This window comes from Apaloderma vittatum, unplaced genomic scaffold (genome assembly GCF_000703405.1).
Source record: "Apaloderma vittatum isolate BGI_N311 unplaced genomic scaffold, ASM70340v1 scaffold30415, whole genome shotgun sequence".
Lineage (NCBI taxonomy): Eukaryota > Metazoa > Chordata > Aves > Trogoniformes > Trogonidae > Apaloderma > Apaloderma vittatum.
This window is the reverse complement of record NW_009719353.1, coordinates 1-16,242: the sequence shown is the minus strand read 5'-3', so window position 1 is coordinate 16,242 and position 16,242 is coordinate 1. Positions and strand designations below refer to the sequence as shown.

Below are 16,242 nucleotides of genomic sequence, written 5' to 3'. Positions count from 1 at the left end.
GTTTGGGCAAGAACACTGAAGAGCTGCCGATTACGGGAACACTGCTGAGCAAAAAGCCTCAATCTTTGTGTGCCTTGTTGCTTAAGACCAGAGAAATAATAATATCTAGTTCGATAATACTTAAAGGAAGATTTGGTTCACTTTAAACCATTTAAAGTTGTTCCGTTGACAGGTAGTATTTCAGACTTCCGTGCGAAAAGTGTGATGTTTATAAAAGCTTTAAATTTTCTTGCATTACAGAGCGCCTTTATTTTGCAATTCTCTGCCAAAAACCAAAGAGTGGAGCTACAAATACCCATTATTTCTGCATAGATGATGAACTTGTATATGAGAAGTAAGTACAGACTTATTTTTTCCTGTTTTTACAGAAGTAACTTAGTCAGAACAACAGCAATGAGGAACCAGTCTAATTGATGTTCTGTTTTTAAATATAGCTAAGGGAAACATACCATTCCCATTATAGAACTAATTACACTAGCTTGGTCCTCTCAGATTTATCTGCTATGATTTATTGTCTTAGAATGGTTTCTTGGCTTCCCATCAGGATTTCTTAAAAATCTTTTCAAAGCAGAACCTTTCATTGTAACCATTCTTGTTAGAAGATACAGGAACATTATGCAACAACACATACCCAGAAGTGTGCGCTCGACTGCAGAGCTGAAAGGGATGTCTTTGGTTGCTCATATATTAAGTGGAATATCTAAACTTCCTGGAATAAGAGTAAAAACCAGTAAAATCAGTTCAAGCCTTTATGAGCCGACAATGGATATATTATTTCCCCTATAGTGAACAGTGTATGCCTTTGTATGCGATCTGGAGTGCGGCTAATTCTTTAAATATTTTTGACCAAGGGCATGCTTGCTGTTTTTGAAAGTACTAATCAATCTTTATTCTCTGTGTTCACTTTTCTTTAGCAGTTAGAGGGGGCCAGTTAGCTCAGTCAGTTGAGCATGGCGCTAACAAGGTTAAGGTCACGGGTTCGATTCCCGTTCGGTCCCCATGTGTTGCCTGATCTAGTTGACAGGTGGTGTCACTGGCAACAGGGAGACTGGATTAAATGATCTCTAAGGTCCCTTCCAGTTTAGGCCATTCTATGAGTCTATGAAACTACATCTTTTGGATTGCTTTTAAAATCGTGTTTCTAAACTGGTGTCACAGAGTAATGCAGTATTGAGAATTTTTCAAACCTTGAATATTCTGGTTTGGTTTTGAGTGGTGATATGTGGATAACAAAGAAAAAAGTTGTAGTTCCTGTTTAAATGTGACAAAACTGTTTCCTGCAAAAAGTAGTAGATATAAATGTAAGAAGGAGTTCTTGATTTTTAGAATGATGCACATATATCACATATATATTATTACTCCTTGCTTTGTGTGTCTGATTAAAAAAAAGAAGAGGCATTTACAGAGGTCGTGTACAATTTTCCCTTTTCTCCCACCAGCTTCTATGCAGACTTTGGACCACTCAATCTGGCAATGGTCTACAGATATTGCTGCAAGCTAAATAAGAAATTAAAGGTAATGCTGGTTTTCTTACTTGATGTTTCTGACTTTTTAAAGAACAAAAGCAAATGGGCCAAAAGTGATTTTTGTTCAGATGCTTTCCTGGGTTTCTAAACTAAGTTTTGAATATAAATGCCCGATTTTGTCCGGGTGAATTTAGGAAGGAGGATCAGGAGGAGAAAGCCACTTTTAGATCCAGACAGTGCACCACTTTGGCTGTAGCTAATGTTAAGCACCTAAAAGATCAGTTGCTAAATGGGTACAAACTTCTTTAAATGAAAAGCTTCCCTCCTGGAATTCAGTCTTCTTGGCAAACTGCCTGTATTAAGTGAACCTGAGGGTGCAGTGCAACGCTTTTTATTTGAGATGGTTTTGTTTGACATGGGTTTCTCTTCTGGTCCTGACATCTCTTTGGTAAGAAGCAACATTTGATCTTTGCTTGCGTTTATGGCGTTGTCCTGAAGGACAATGCCATGCTCTTGCTACAGATTATCTTGTCGGAGGAGTGCTTAAGAATTTTTGGGATTGGACTCTGGATAGAGCGTAGTGCCTTTAAAACACAGAGTTCCTATATTAAATAACATGAATGACTTGAAGTTAGTTGACCTCTAACAGATGTTGGAAGTATAAAACCTGTTAGGCAGATAAAAAAGCTTATTAGCATCAATATGAATCACAGTTTAACTCCTCAAAACTGCTTAGATCTTGAAATTGCCACTGAACTGTGAAAATTGGGAAGTATGCAGAACATCATATCTTAGCAGAGATACTTTTTTTTTTATTCCTTAATGTCTGTCACTGGTATTAGACTTGTCTTGTTCCTGTGGCACTACGAACAGGTTTGCCAGAAACAGATTTCTCTGATTTTTTTGTTTACAGGATGCTCTGAAGCAGCACAAGTCTACTTTATAATTCTGTTGAATTACTTGGGTTTGATATTGGAGAAGTGTGTTAGGTTTACTGAGAACATACTACTGCTAATGATCTGGGGTTTGCTTTTCTTGAATACGTTAAATAGTATGTGAGCAAGTAATATTACTATTTAAACAGTGACATTTATGATAGCTTAACAGTTGATCAAAGTATACAATTTCAGGTGCGTTAGAATTTGTTTCAAGGGCCAGTCAGGGGATAGTTTTTGATGCCACAACAGATGTAAGTGTCCTTTATATTGGCAATGCCGTTCCATCTCCTTTCTAAGATAACTTGAGAAGCTATATGCCAAGCTGAGATGAAATTTTTAAATTATTTATTATAAAGTTTAGAAATACTTTCAAAATATTTTAATCTAAGCATATATTTTCCAGTGGTTCTTGTGCTTAGAAACAACTACTGGTTGATTTGTGTGGAGTCAGGTTTTCTTTAAGAATAAGAAAGTCTAAATTCTGTTTTCAAAATTGTTGCCATGTTAACATGCTCTTAATATTTTTGAGAAGGCCACTTTGTATTTACTTCTGTTATTTACACATATGTGTTACATAGGGCTTGAAGTCAGAAATACTAAATGCATTTAAGGAGAAGAGAAAGGAATACTGCAATTTGTATCAAAAGTTGCTTAGGCTGGTTTCTGGGAAAAATAGTAGAACAATCTGGGTAGGGATGGAATAAAATCTTCCAAAATCTCGAAGCGTACTTGGTCCTTTGAATACAAGTGGCTGAAAGTAGGTGACCAGACCCTTGCATTCCTCTAATTTTATAAAAGAAGGCATGAAAAGTCTAAAATGCAAAATTGTAATCTTATTCACTTCTTGATACAGTCATTTTCTTTGATAAAGAAGAAAATAATTCATTATACCGGCTGTGATCAGAAAAAGCAAGCAAATGCTGCATTTCTCATAGGCTCCTACGCAGTAAGTATTTAAATTTTTACACTACATCAACTTGCTAAATGTGTTCAGATTTTTCATACTCAGTTTTTAAAACGGCAAGATAAACCCAATCTTTTTTTGTGAATGGTGTTCCTAATGTTTAGTAAGATACCACACACTGCCAGTTTTTACAGCGTAGCAGGTAGTGAATAGAGTTGCATGGTTTTGTTTTTCTCCTCTCTGCTGCAAGCCATGCTCCTAAGAAATTAAGAGCACTACTGAAAAGGAACTTTGCAAATATTTTCGTTTAGAAAAAATGACTGCTGCTTAATGTTTTTCCTTTGCCCCACCCACACATAGTCTCTTTTTTCTTTTTTGAAATAGAGAAATATTATCTTACACAAAGTACAGCGTATCATTTCCCATTGCATGCACGTTTAAATATACCTCTTCTTTCCAGCTATTCCTTTTCTAGTGTAAGGTGATCTCTTCAGTTAGCTTAGGAGAAGGAGTGAGATCGTGTGGTAGGCTGAGAGCTGATATAAAGCCTGATAATGTACGGGTGGCTGAAAATGTACTGAGCTGATTCCCTGACTGCAGTGGGGAAAATAACTGGCTCGATCTCACAACTGCGTGTGTTGGGTGTGCAGTAGTATAGTCAACGAATGAAATGCTGAATGCTTCAGAATGTAAGATATGGTGTACCTTGGTCATGTTCTGCTTCGATTCGTAACACAGCTTGATTTTAACCATCTCTCTTGCTTACTGAGTAATAAAATGAAGTGAGAACCTGTGCATTTTTTGATGTTGGAGATTTGAGGGGTTAGAGTTTATGTAGCCTTAGGTCATTCCTCTTTATTAGCTTCGAGGCAACACAGTACTTGCTGCAGTCTCCTTATTGCCTCTCTACATCATGCAGGAGGTCTGTTTCCTGCTCCCGAGGGTTTCTCTGTTGTCTGCTTTCTATGGTACTTACAAATTAAGAAGTAGATTTCCTAATGTGTCACTCTTGGTATGTGAAACACAAACACTTAAGAATGTTGATGTAGACTTTTGCATTCTTAAATCACATGGAAGCTAGCAACATAAGTTACTAAATGGACTTGCCGTTCAGGCATTATATTGACAAAACAGCTGTAGCTTTTAGGAAAACTGCCTCCCACTGACTAGATCATAATGGAAGCCCGGAAAGTGAGAGGGGATGATCTTCAGTTATCAGCCATTATTTAGAAGGGAATGAGTTTTGTTTTCCCCTAAACTTTTGCTCTGGATATGTATGGTGGTATTGCGCAGCACAGCATCTGACATTTTGCACAGAATCCGCAGTACAGAAAATTAATTAATGGCAAAACAATGCAACACAAAAACACTGTCAATAACTATTTGAAAGTTTACAAAAAATCCCCAAACACAAATCCAGTAGCCCTGCCATGTTGGAATAACAGCATGAAGTTGAAAGGAAGTGCTTGGACAGACTTGAACAAAGCTGTAAGATTATTATGTATGGATCATAACAGTCCAAAGCACAGTAATTAAAAATGGAGGTTGTTAGACAGAGGAGTAGGTAGGTTTTGCTTCAGTGAAGTGCAGTGAAGGAGGTGGGAGATACAGAGTGCAGAAGGGATGATAAAACAGATCCAGATGAAGTACGACACAAGGTCATGACTGACAAGAGAATGCTTGTGGGAGGGCTAGCTGTGGACACCTGCCATATGACAGAAGGAGGCTAGTCAAAACCACCGGTAATCTTCAGAGTTCAGAGGCTTGTGCTTAGATTATTGCATTGCACAGGCTGAGTATTTCAGCAGTTTTGCCTGAAGACCCATAGCAAAGTGAAGCACATGTGAGTGTTAGTCACCTCCTTGAATGGGGATGGATCTGTCTTGCATAATAACAAGTTCTAAATGGTGAGGTAGCTCTGTCTGGATACTGATTTTCTTTCGAGGGCAACAGACTTTGGCTTTGGTACTGCTTTTTCTGTAAGGTAGGGTACAGGTCCTTCCCAGATCGATATGGGAGGGATTCCAGTGAAGGAAGATCACAGAATAAAGACTGTGCCCTTCAGGCTTACTTTTTTCCCCTGGCGCCCTTTGATGATCTTTTGTGAAGAGGCAGGCTTAACTGCAGCACTCATTGCTGAAATGTTCTAACACAGGTTTCTGCTTTCTGCAGGGAGAATTGGATTGTTCTCTATGGGGTGAGCCGTGGTATAGGATCTGCTCAGAATGCATGATAAATGTATATCTGTAAGCATGTTTCCTGGTTGAAAGGAAATATATTGAGGTCTTCTTTATTTAAAAAATATGTAGGCTTAAGCATCCCATCTAGTTCTTCAGTTCAGAGGGCTTTGGTTTTGGTTTAAGATGGGTCCATACAGCTATTGGTCAAAACTTTAGGAAGCTTTACTGTAGTTTTACTCAATCAGACCATGTCCTGTTGGTAATGCTTTTCGCTACTTGAACCGAGTATCATAATTTAGTTTCTCTTTCCTTACGGTGTAAGTGATATTTGCCACTGTGTCTTGTTTTGTGTGCCTTTGAACATGTTTCCTTGTTTGATTTTGGGTTTTTTTAGCTTCATAGTGGCTTCCCAGTCGAAGAGTTTACCTTAGGTTGAGAAACTGTGTGACAGTGCATCAAATAGGAGGAGCTCAGGTGGGCAGTGCAAGGAAGTAGAACGGGAAAGTAGCCTTCACATAGTGCTTGTCCACGTGTGTTGCAAGGCCTTTGATAAGTTAAGCATAGTTTCAGGTGTGCAAGATGCTCTGTAGATGCAGATGCTTAAAGTTACTTGTTAGGAATAACAGGCTGCTAGGTTTTCAGGAATAGCATAGATGCAGTAAGTGGGTCTTGTTTTGTTTTGTTCTTAGTCACATTTTGACTATGGAACTCTAATGAACTGTATATGACTAGTTCCCCTCTGGTACTTGAACATCCTCATAAACATTCAATATTTTATGCTAGCAGCTTCCAAGCCTGTCATTGTAAGGCCTTGTTGACCTTAAAATTTGTATTCCTAAACCAAATAATATTCTGTTTATAATTCAACATCTTTTGTTTAAATATGTTTGTGTATATACATACATATATAATGTGAGGATATGCTCATTTTAACTCCTAAGGCAATTATGAAAGTGTTCATTAGCTGTGGTGACGTTTAAGGGTAGTTTAAGATCACTAGTTCTGGTTTAAAAGCGAAGTCTGTTCCATCTTCTTCACAGTTCGTGTGTTTTAATGTTTTCTCCCTTCCCTTCATCTAACTTGTCTTTCTTTCCTCTTCAGTGGAGATAGTTTCTGAGCTCTCCAGGCTACACACATCTTTCTCCCCCCGCCGCATCTGCTGCTTCCTTCCAGGTGTACTTTGATGTGACAGCACAGCCTAACTCAAGCTACAGGGCTCTTCAGTGTAACATGGCCTTAAAAGTGAAGAACAAAGTTTTCAAATACATTGTTATATATATAGTTTTAGAATAAAATACTTTTTTTAGAGTAAATCTTAACAACTTACATCTTACTACCTTTATTGTTCGTCTTCCATCTATTGTAAATCTGTATTCTGTTTCATTTTTACAGATGATATACTGCATAATGGGAATAATATTCTTCTGTGTAGATTAGTATAAATTTGGCATGTTCAGACCCAGAAAGGGCAGCCACAGTTCAGTATGTTGGGGTTGAACATTTAATCTTTATTTGGGTGGAGGGGGCAAGGGGAAGGAAGGGAGGGAGCAAAAAAACCCCACCTTTGTTCTTCACCTTTTAAAGAAAAATTGCTTTTTGTTGGAAGCTATCTGCATAATTCAGGCCTTACCACTCTACCAAAGCAACAGTGATCTTCTGAGTTGATCTCTACAGTGGCTTCTCTTGATTTTCACCAGGACTTGGCTGTGGGTGAGGAAAGTCTGCTTCTTCCATCATTGCTCCTTCTGTGTTAAGAGAGAAAATGTACCCCCTGTGCCCTATCCACCCAATTCCCAAGCTCCCACCTCTCCCCTCAGCTGCGTTAACTTAGTAACAGTGTTTTTTTCCTCAGGCCTGGCACTATTTATGTACTTGGAGGGTGACCCTCCGAGGGTACCGCCCCATGAGCTGCTGTAATTCAGGTCACCTTCTTCAGGACTCATCTCTGTACTTTGTCTATTTTCTCATCTTCTTTCTTCAGGGTAAGCAGTGTTTCCTTCATCCGTTCTGATCCGTAGTACTGTTTTTTTGCCTCTTTAATTTGTTAGTGTCCGTCGTAGCTGTGGGCCTGATGCTGGGTAGAAGTTGGAGATTGCAGAAACAGTCAGTACCCGTCTGTGTGATGTTGAACTGCTCTGTTCTTGCCATGGCGTTTGCAGAGTTATCTCTGGCTAAGCCGTGGGAAAGCAGAAAAACCTATTTGTTTAGTGCTCCAGACTGAGTGGTAGTAAACGGGTAAGTGCAGCAGTGCTGAAATTGCAGGCGGGTGAACTGCATTTACCTTCATCTAAGTTTTGGTGCTTGTGGTTAATGGGCAGAGATGAGATGGGCAAATCACTGGCACTTCACTTCAGCGAAAGTTGCCTCGATTCTTTATGGCTTTCTCTGTATTTATGCCCTCTAAAAAGGTACCTTCTCTGAATTGTATTTGAGAAATCATTATTAGTCTTCATGATGGCAGCTTTTGCTGCTGTTTGTACTAGGCTCTTTCTCAATACATTCTTACCAGATTGCTTGCCTCCATAGCAGAAGAAGGGTTTTGCTCTTTGAGGGTCCCTCACAATATTGCTAGCTCGCTTTCTTTAGCTGTCATGAAGTATGGATGTGCCCAGCCCAGTCAGTTCCCAGCTAGTAGAGTTTTCTCTGCCTCCCCATTCACTGTTTAACACCTAATTGGACATTTTTTGCTTTTGTTTATGACGAACAAAGAGAGTTGCCAGAGAGAGGCAGTTACTCTCTCTCTGCAACTTTTATCCACTTAATGACCATGTTTCTACTAATGAACACAGTGTTGGCCACGTGCATTTCTTCAGTGCACCGCAAATCCATACAGGAAGCTTTTTATTCTAATATATTTCTATTTTAGTTTTTACTGCATTTAACCTTTTCTTCTAAGGAAAATTGCTAGAAGGCTTTTAATGTATTAGCTGACTACTGTATCCAATGAAAGTTTTAATGAAAATATATGATACTCTTTAAGTTATGGTAAAATTATACATGTGTGTGAGCTTGTGTTTTGAGTCTGGTCACACACAGTAGTTATTAGTATTTGTTCAGAATGGGTGGGTTTTGTTTATTTGCAGTGTACAGTGATTCAGGCTGTTTTGGATGAATGACATTTTTGGTACATAGTTGTATCACATAAAATTCAATTGTAAGCAGTTTAAAATGAATCATCTCGTAATTTTCTTGCTTTTGAGTCAGTATGGTTGGTAAAATATGTGATTTAGTTAGCAAACTTAAGTAGATACTGGTATTCAGGGTGAGCAGGTGGATAAACTTCATGACACTAAGCACATCATAGATGTAAATTTAAAGTGCTATTTACAGCCTTGAGTTGAGGTAGTTTCTAACAAGACAGCATATTTAAATATCCTGTTTAATTTTCCTGAAAAAGCAACAAGTTATGTCATGGGTGATTACTATTAGATATGTTTTGTCTTGCATGCAGCGTTACTATTCCACTTGGCAGTCCTGTGTATTGCAGGTTCAGATGTGTTTTTCAAGCAGAGCCTGCTTTCCTTTTCTACGAGGAACTCTTTTCATCCTGTTGTGAATACCATTTTCATTATTGTAACACTAATTTGGGACACCTTTGTTTAAAAAGTAGGACTGGTTTGAAAATACTGATATGAATTGGAGAGTAAGGTGGCCTGCTAAAAGAGCTCTCATTCTGTGGTTGATTTTAAATGCTCATAAATAAGAGACTGGGTAGCCTAGTCCCACAGGGCTGTCTCTTTCATTCAGGGAATGTTTTAGCGGCAGTTTGACTACACAGCGGTGTTGGCAGGAGCAGTGCTTGAGTGCACCTTTCCCAGTACTCAACACTTGGACATTCTTGACCATTCACAGAGCTGCCTGCAGCCCCTTAATTAGAAACAGATGTCCTAAATGAAAAGGATGATTAGAGCAATGTTAACGGTTCAACTGCTAATTGTAAATTTCTGGCTGTACTTTGAAGTTCAGCAAGATAATTTTTCTTTCTATGTATAAAGCAAATTTCAGAATTGTTGGTCCGCCAAGTGATTACACAGTGCAATAATACAGTATGTGATTTTGGCTTCAGATACGTGTTCCTTATAGTAACAATTTTCCTGAAAGGTACTAAAGTAAAAGGTTTGTAAAGAATTTTAAGAGTTTTCCGGTATTTGTGCCTGTGTGTATATGGAGATGCATGTGTGCAGCCATTTGCACTTGCCTATGAGTGTAGGAAAATTCTAAAGCCAGTACAGCTGTATTTGTTATTTCAGGTCTGCTGAATTTTCTATTTTTTTTTAAATAGCTACTTTTTCTTCTTTTTTTTAAAAAAAAAAAAAGTTTGCCTGACCTGCAGGAAAAGAGCCTCTTGAGAAATCAATGTATAATTCTAGTGGACTTTTCTCTATTTGTATGTATAAGAATGAACAAAAACTACCCAAAAAATGTCTGCTTCTTCTAAATAACAGTTAACTTGAGATTTATTTTCATATTTTTCATCTTTTCAATAGTACTGCTTGTTGGTTACTTTATTGGCGTTAGCTTCAAGAGAACGACTTTATTTGTGAAAGCTTCTGAAACATAACTTAAAATCAGCATCTGGACAAACTGTTTTCAGCTGTTGTATATTTTGATTCGTGCGGGTTATATTTTTTTATCATTTCCCCTCAGTGCTCCAGTAAATAGCTCATATGTTTACAAATACATCTTTGTTTTGTTATTCATAGCATCAGTGTTTTCATTCTCTTATTTTCTGAAACTTTAGTTCTGCTTACTGCCTTTAGAAAGCCCTTCTCTTTTCCAACACTTCTATCTACTACAGCTCTCTGATCACTCATTTACTGGCTTTGTTTAGTCCGTTGTTCACTCACATCCAATTTCATTCCAGTGAAGCTGTTCATCTTTAAGGCTTTAATGGCCTCTTTCTGGTCAGAAACAGTATTATATACATGTATATATGTAGAATTGTAACAGTTTCAGTTTGTGTCAGGAGTGTTCTTGAGTCTTTCCTGAAAGCCTGCTCACTGCATTTTGATTCACTTCATGGAGTAGTCCAGGAGCAATTCTGACAGGGAATGGGTGTTCGGTCCATAAGACCAGACGAGGACTGGCTGTTGAAGTTAAAAGCTGCTGGAAGGATACAGTGCGCATGTCAGATCTTCAGTGCGGGCTCTGTCTGCAGATGCATTTCTGCTGGCACGCACTACTTCTTAATGCAGATGTGGCCTCTGCTGCCTTGGCCTCTGTTGTTTGCCTGAGCTCTGCTGCTCCTTCCCTCACTCCTTCAGTCTTACCCGATTCTACATCTGGAATTTGGTCCACCCATAACCTGGATATAGTCTTATTCATGTTCAGCTTCTATCCAGCCCTGCTTGCATCCAGGATTTCCAGCTGGATGCTCTCTTATGGTCTTAAGCTGTGGCGGAAACAGATCCTGTCTCCCCTTTGACTGTTACAGCTTCTTGTGTTGTGTTACTGCCAGGAGACCTTCCTTGTAAAGTAAGTATCTGTTTGCGGTCTTTCCTGTTCTGTGTAGAGACCAAAAGCCATTCTGCCCTTTTGAAGCACTCCACACCATTACATCATACACATCCACACATTTCCTCATACTAACCTTACTTTTTTTGTAATCCACTTTTCACTGAAAACAGGATCTGACCATTTCATCAACTGTTGACATGTCTTGTGTATGTAGTAGTATCACAGCTGAAGTGCAGCAGGATATCTTTTCGTTTCAGAAAATTCTGGGAAGTTCAACTCGGAGAGCTTCCTTCTTCAGCAAATATGCTGAGTATTGCTTCAGTTGTACAGGAAGTACCACATACTTTTGCTTAGTGGCTCGTCCACCTTGAAAAATGCCATCTTTTTTGCAGTGTGCTTTTTGTACATACTAAACGATGGTAAACATAGGATTTTTGAGTCAAAATCAGGTTGCCTTTTCTGGGTGTCCTTAAAGGTAGGAAGTGTTTCTATAACTATCTTAAGAATAAGTTCATACATACACATGTATGTTAAAATGGTGTTTCTAGCAACTTCACTGGTAAGGTAATTTCAGAAGTTGTACCTGTGATTAAGAGCTAACACAATTCCATATACTATAATGTTGTTTGACTTATTTGAATACAGCACTTAATGTTATGGAAAAAAATTGCCTCTTGCAGCTCTTACACTTGCAAACAAATGCTTCTGCACTGAAGCTTGTTTTCTTTAAGAAGCTGATAAGCGCGTAGCTGAGGTATGGGAGAAATCCTTTGCCTTTCTGAGCTGCATGTGTTTACAGGATTAGCTGGTGTTAGCTGCATTTCTAGTTGCCTATTGTACAAGTAGTTATTTCTGTGTATTACCCAGCCTTACAGCACTGAATCACAAGTTTTTTCCAGGTGACTCATTTCTGGCTACAGACTCTCCTTCTGCTGTTTAATTACCTTCTGTTTACTAATGCCATTTCTTGTCTCTGGTTTGTAAGTTTTTCTGGGCTGAGGCTCTTTTTCTGATAAACAAGTAGTTCTAGAATTCTATGGTTGCTAGCAATGTGTGTTCACTGTGCTGCAAGATGCAAAGTATGACTTATCAAAGCACGCAACTTGAAATTTCTTGGAACATAACCTTCATATTCCATTCAGGCAATAAATATGCCCGCAGAATAGAAAGTTAACACTGGTGTCTGAAGATCAGCTATTCAATAATATTTTGGGGGCTTCTAAAGTCTCTTTACTATACTGGGTGTATGTTTGCAAATATAAATGCGGAAGTCACTTACCCCTCCCCAGTGAAAACAGACACACACAAAACCATGCAATTTTCATTATTTAACTAAGCTACTTAAATAAGACAGATTTTTTTCTTCTTTAGATTTTGCTAACTGCATGGGAAGAATGCTCAGAAAATACTTAACGCATAATCAAGTCAGAGGAAAAGTGAAAAGCGTCACCTGTTGCCATGTATGTTTAGTCCTGTGAGGAGAGGCTGAGGGAGCTGGGAGTGTTTAGCCTGGAGAAGAGGAGACTCAAGGGGGACCTTATCACTCTCTACAACTGCCTGAAGGGAGGTTTTAGTCAGGTGGGGGTCAGGCTCTTCTCCCAGGCAACCAGTGACAGGACGAGAGGGCACGGCCTGAAACTGCGTCAGGGAAGGTTTAAGTTGGATCTCAGGAAGCACTTCCTCACGGAGAGGGTGCTCAGGCACTGGGATGCACTGTTGAGGTCTGGGCTCCGACTTGGCCACTCCAAAAGGTGGATTTTGTTTTTCTGAAGGCATTCTGTTGTGGACTTGCTGCGGTGTGTTGGGTCATTGTCCTGTTGCATCACCCAACATCTACAGAGTTTCACCTGACTTACAGGCAGTCTCACATTATCCTGAATAATTTTTTATACACTTGGGAATTCATGTTCCCCTCAATGCCTGCAAGCTGGCCAGGCCCTGAGGCAGCAAAGCAGGCCCAAATCATGGTGTTTCCTCCACCATACTTTATGGTTGGGATGATGTTTTCCTGATGGTATGCAGTGCCCTTTTTACACCAGATGTAGTCCTGTGTGTTCTTTCCAAATAGTTCAGTCTTTGTTTCATCAGTGCACAAAACACTTTGCCAATATCACTGTGCAGTGTCACTGGGCTGTTTCGCAAACCTCAGGGGTGCAGCAATGTTCTTTGTAGTAAGCAGCGCTTCCTTCGTGGTGTCCTGTCATAGGCACCCTGCTTGATGGATGTTTCATGTACTGTATGAACACAGGTGTTAGCCAGTTCCAGTGATGCCTTCAACTCTCTGGCTGTCACGCGGGGTTGTTTCTTTACCTCATTGATGAGTCTTTGTTGTGCTCTTGGGTTCATTTTGAATCAGCACCCGCTTCTTGGCAGAGTAGCCACAGTCCCAAAGTGTCTCCTTTCGTAGATCGTTTGCCTAACTGTAGACTGGTAAATTTTTGAAGTCTTTGAAATCAGTCTGTAACTCTTTCCAGCCTTATGTAAATCAACAATTCTTGATCGTAGATCCTCTGAAAGCTCTTTTTGGTGAGGCATGGCTCAAATAAGTATACATCTTGTGTGAAGCAAACTCAAAGTTTGAGTGGTTTTATCAGGTGATGTGGCTCTAATCCACACCCTCAAACTCCTTTTCTTAACAAGACCCCAAGTTAACCTGGCTCCGGTTAGCTTTTTTGAGGTCAAATCAATGGTTCACTTACTTTTTCCACTAACATTTGAATGTTGAATGAGTGTGTTCACATGGATGATCAAGATTGTTATTGTGTTACTGGTTTAGTTACATTATATTCGTCAATACTCTTGACTTAGGTGATGGTTAGATCACATTATGACTAATGCAGAACACCATAAAATTCCAAAACATTCACATACGGTTTCTTGCAACTATTCCTCTAGACTGACCAGTATTTTATGTTGTCTGTTTTGGTTTTATTGTTTTTTTCCAGCACTTTCAAGCTCTGTGATAATTAATCTTGCCGTCTGTATTAAACAAGTGAATTGAAGTTATTAATACCAATCTTAATATTTTTCTTTTCTGTTCTTTTCTGAAAAATTAGATAATATACCTGAGGGAATCCCCAGAAGATATATACAGGCTTATATTGGCTGGAAGTGTTTCATATCTTCCTTTCAGGTAAATAAGAAGTTGTTAGAACTTTCTGTACCTTGATATTTGGAAGAAGATATTTGGAAGTACTAATTTGTGGGCTTTTTTTTGCTCAAGTTTTAACACGTGACACATTCACTGCCTGAGCTTGAGGTGCAGACTGCTGAACAGGGGTTATTAGCAGCTGGTACTGAAGTGTGCTGGCTTTGTATGCACTCTTGTTGAACTTTTTGATCTACATTGCTTCTCACTTGGCAGTCTGGTTTTATGCCAGTATTTGCTAGTTCAACATTTCAAAATGTCTGAAATTCATCACAAAAGGCTTCTAATAGTTTTAGCACTCCATTTTTTCCGCTTGTAGAAAGTATGCAGCAACCCACAAATACTGTTTTGTGGATAGAGAATGATAGCAAACCTCACATGATTTAGTGTAACTCTAAAGTATTTCTTTTTACCAATAAGGAAATGTGCAAAATCCTCGATGCATAGTTGCTTGACCATGAGGGAATGTAATCCTAGCTGTTTCAGACCACAGACGTCTTCTCTTTACAGCAAATAAAGTCAATCTGTTGTGCAGAGAAGCAACTTCTTAATTTCTTCTAAACAGGAGTTTCTAAAAGTTTTAATGTTCCATTGGTTGCCATGATATGCAGAAAAGAATGTCCAAAAAACTTTTTAGAAGGCAAGTTTGCTGTCCAGCTATATTGTTATGGGCTGATTAATTCACTCCTTGCTTGTTTGTGTCTTCTAGCTCTTTTGCCAAGAGGTCTGTACCTCCCTCTGCCACCATCACAGTGTAGTGGCGTAGTAGCACCTCTCTTTATTTGCATACTTCCATTATTCAGTTTTTAACTTTTAAATTCCATTTTATATTCCCAGAAGAACAGAAATCCTCCTTAGAGGACTGTTAAGATCTGTTTATAAATACCACAAAGGTGTGTGTGAGTGATGGAGATAGTAGCTTTTTACTCAGGTCATAAAGCCTGCCTTAATTTCCAGACCACCACTTGAACAGCACTGCTGAAAGAAGTTCAAAGATGTGCTATATAATAAAACTTACTGCTGCCTGACTTCTGAAGACATGTTGAGCTTCTGGGATAAAGAACATAGTCCGCTGAAGCATCTGCAAACTTTGTTGTTTTCTTGAGTTTACTAGGGCAACTACACCTGGGGCAAAAAGAGGAATGTAGATTACGGTAATGATCAGCTAAAATGTTGGTCTGGGCTCTGTTCCTTTAAAATCTTCATCTCTGCAAAAAAACAGTACCTTCCCATAGAATAGTAAAAAGTTAGTCAGGTAGTTGCTACTTAGGGTCATTATCAACACAAAAACTTGTTAGCAGGATGCAGAGAATTTTTTTGATTTTTTTCATTTAAAGAATCATGGAATCACAGTGAGGTTGGTAGGAACCTCTGGACATCATGTGATCCAACCTCCCTGCTCAAGCAGAGACACCTAGAACTGGTTGACCAGGATCACATCCAGGTGACTTTTTGAATGTCTCTGAGAAGGGAGACCAGAGACAACGGGCACAAATTGAAACACAAGAGGTTCCCTCTCAACATGAGAAACGTTTTGTCACTCTGAGCTTGGCTGAGCAGTGGAAGAGGTTGCCCCAAGAGAATCATAGAATCATAGAACAGTTTCACTTGGAAGAGACCTTCAACATTGAGTCTAAACTTTGTCCTAGCCCTATCAAAACCACTAAACCGTGTCCCTCAGCACAACATCTACCCATCTCCTACACACCTCCAGGGGGCCAGTTAACTCACTCGGTTGGAGCTTGGTGCTGATAACACCAAGGTCGCGGGTTTGATCTCCATTCAGTCCCCATGTGTTTCCTGATCTAGCTGAGAGGTGTCCCTGCCCATGACAGGGAGATTGGATTAAATGATCTCTGAGATCCCTTCCAGCCCAGGCCATTCTATGATTCTATGATGGCGACTCAACCCCCTCCCTGGGCAGCCTGTTCCAATGCCTGACAGCCCTTGCAGTAAAGAAATTCTTCCCAATATCCAACCTGAACCTCCCCTGGTGCAACTTAAGGCCATTTCTCCTTGTCCTATTGCTGGCCACTAGGGAGTACAGACCAACCCCTGCCTCGGTACAGCCTCCTTTCAGGTAGTTGTAGAGAGCGCTAAGGTCTCCCCTCAGTCGCTTCTTCTCCAGGCTAAACAGCCCCAGATCTCT

The 16,242-nt window shown here is 39.5% G+C and overlaps 1 long non-coding RNA gene across 1 annotated transcript; it reads left to right on the top strand.

Moving 5' to 3' along the window:
• Positions 1-237: 237 nt before the first annotated feature.
• Positions 238-14,079, top strand: LOC104274855. Its single transcript, XR_717828.1, has 4 exons — positions 238-334; positions 1,440-1,515; positions 3,258-3,350; positions 14,002-14,079. It is a non-coding gene; the product is annotated as an uncharacterized LOC104274855 (long non-coding RNA).
• Positions 14,080-16,242: the final 2,163 nt, after the last annotated feature.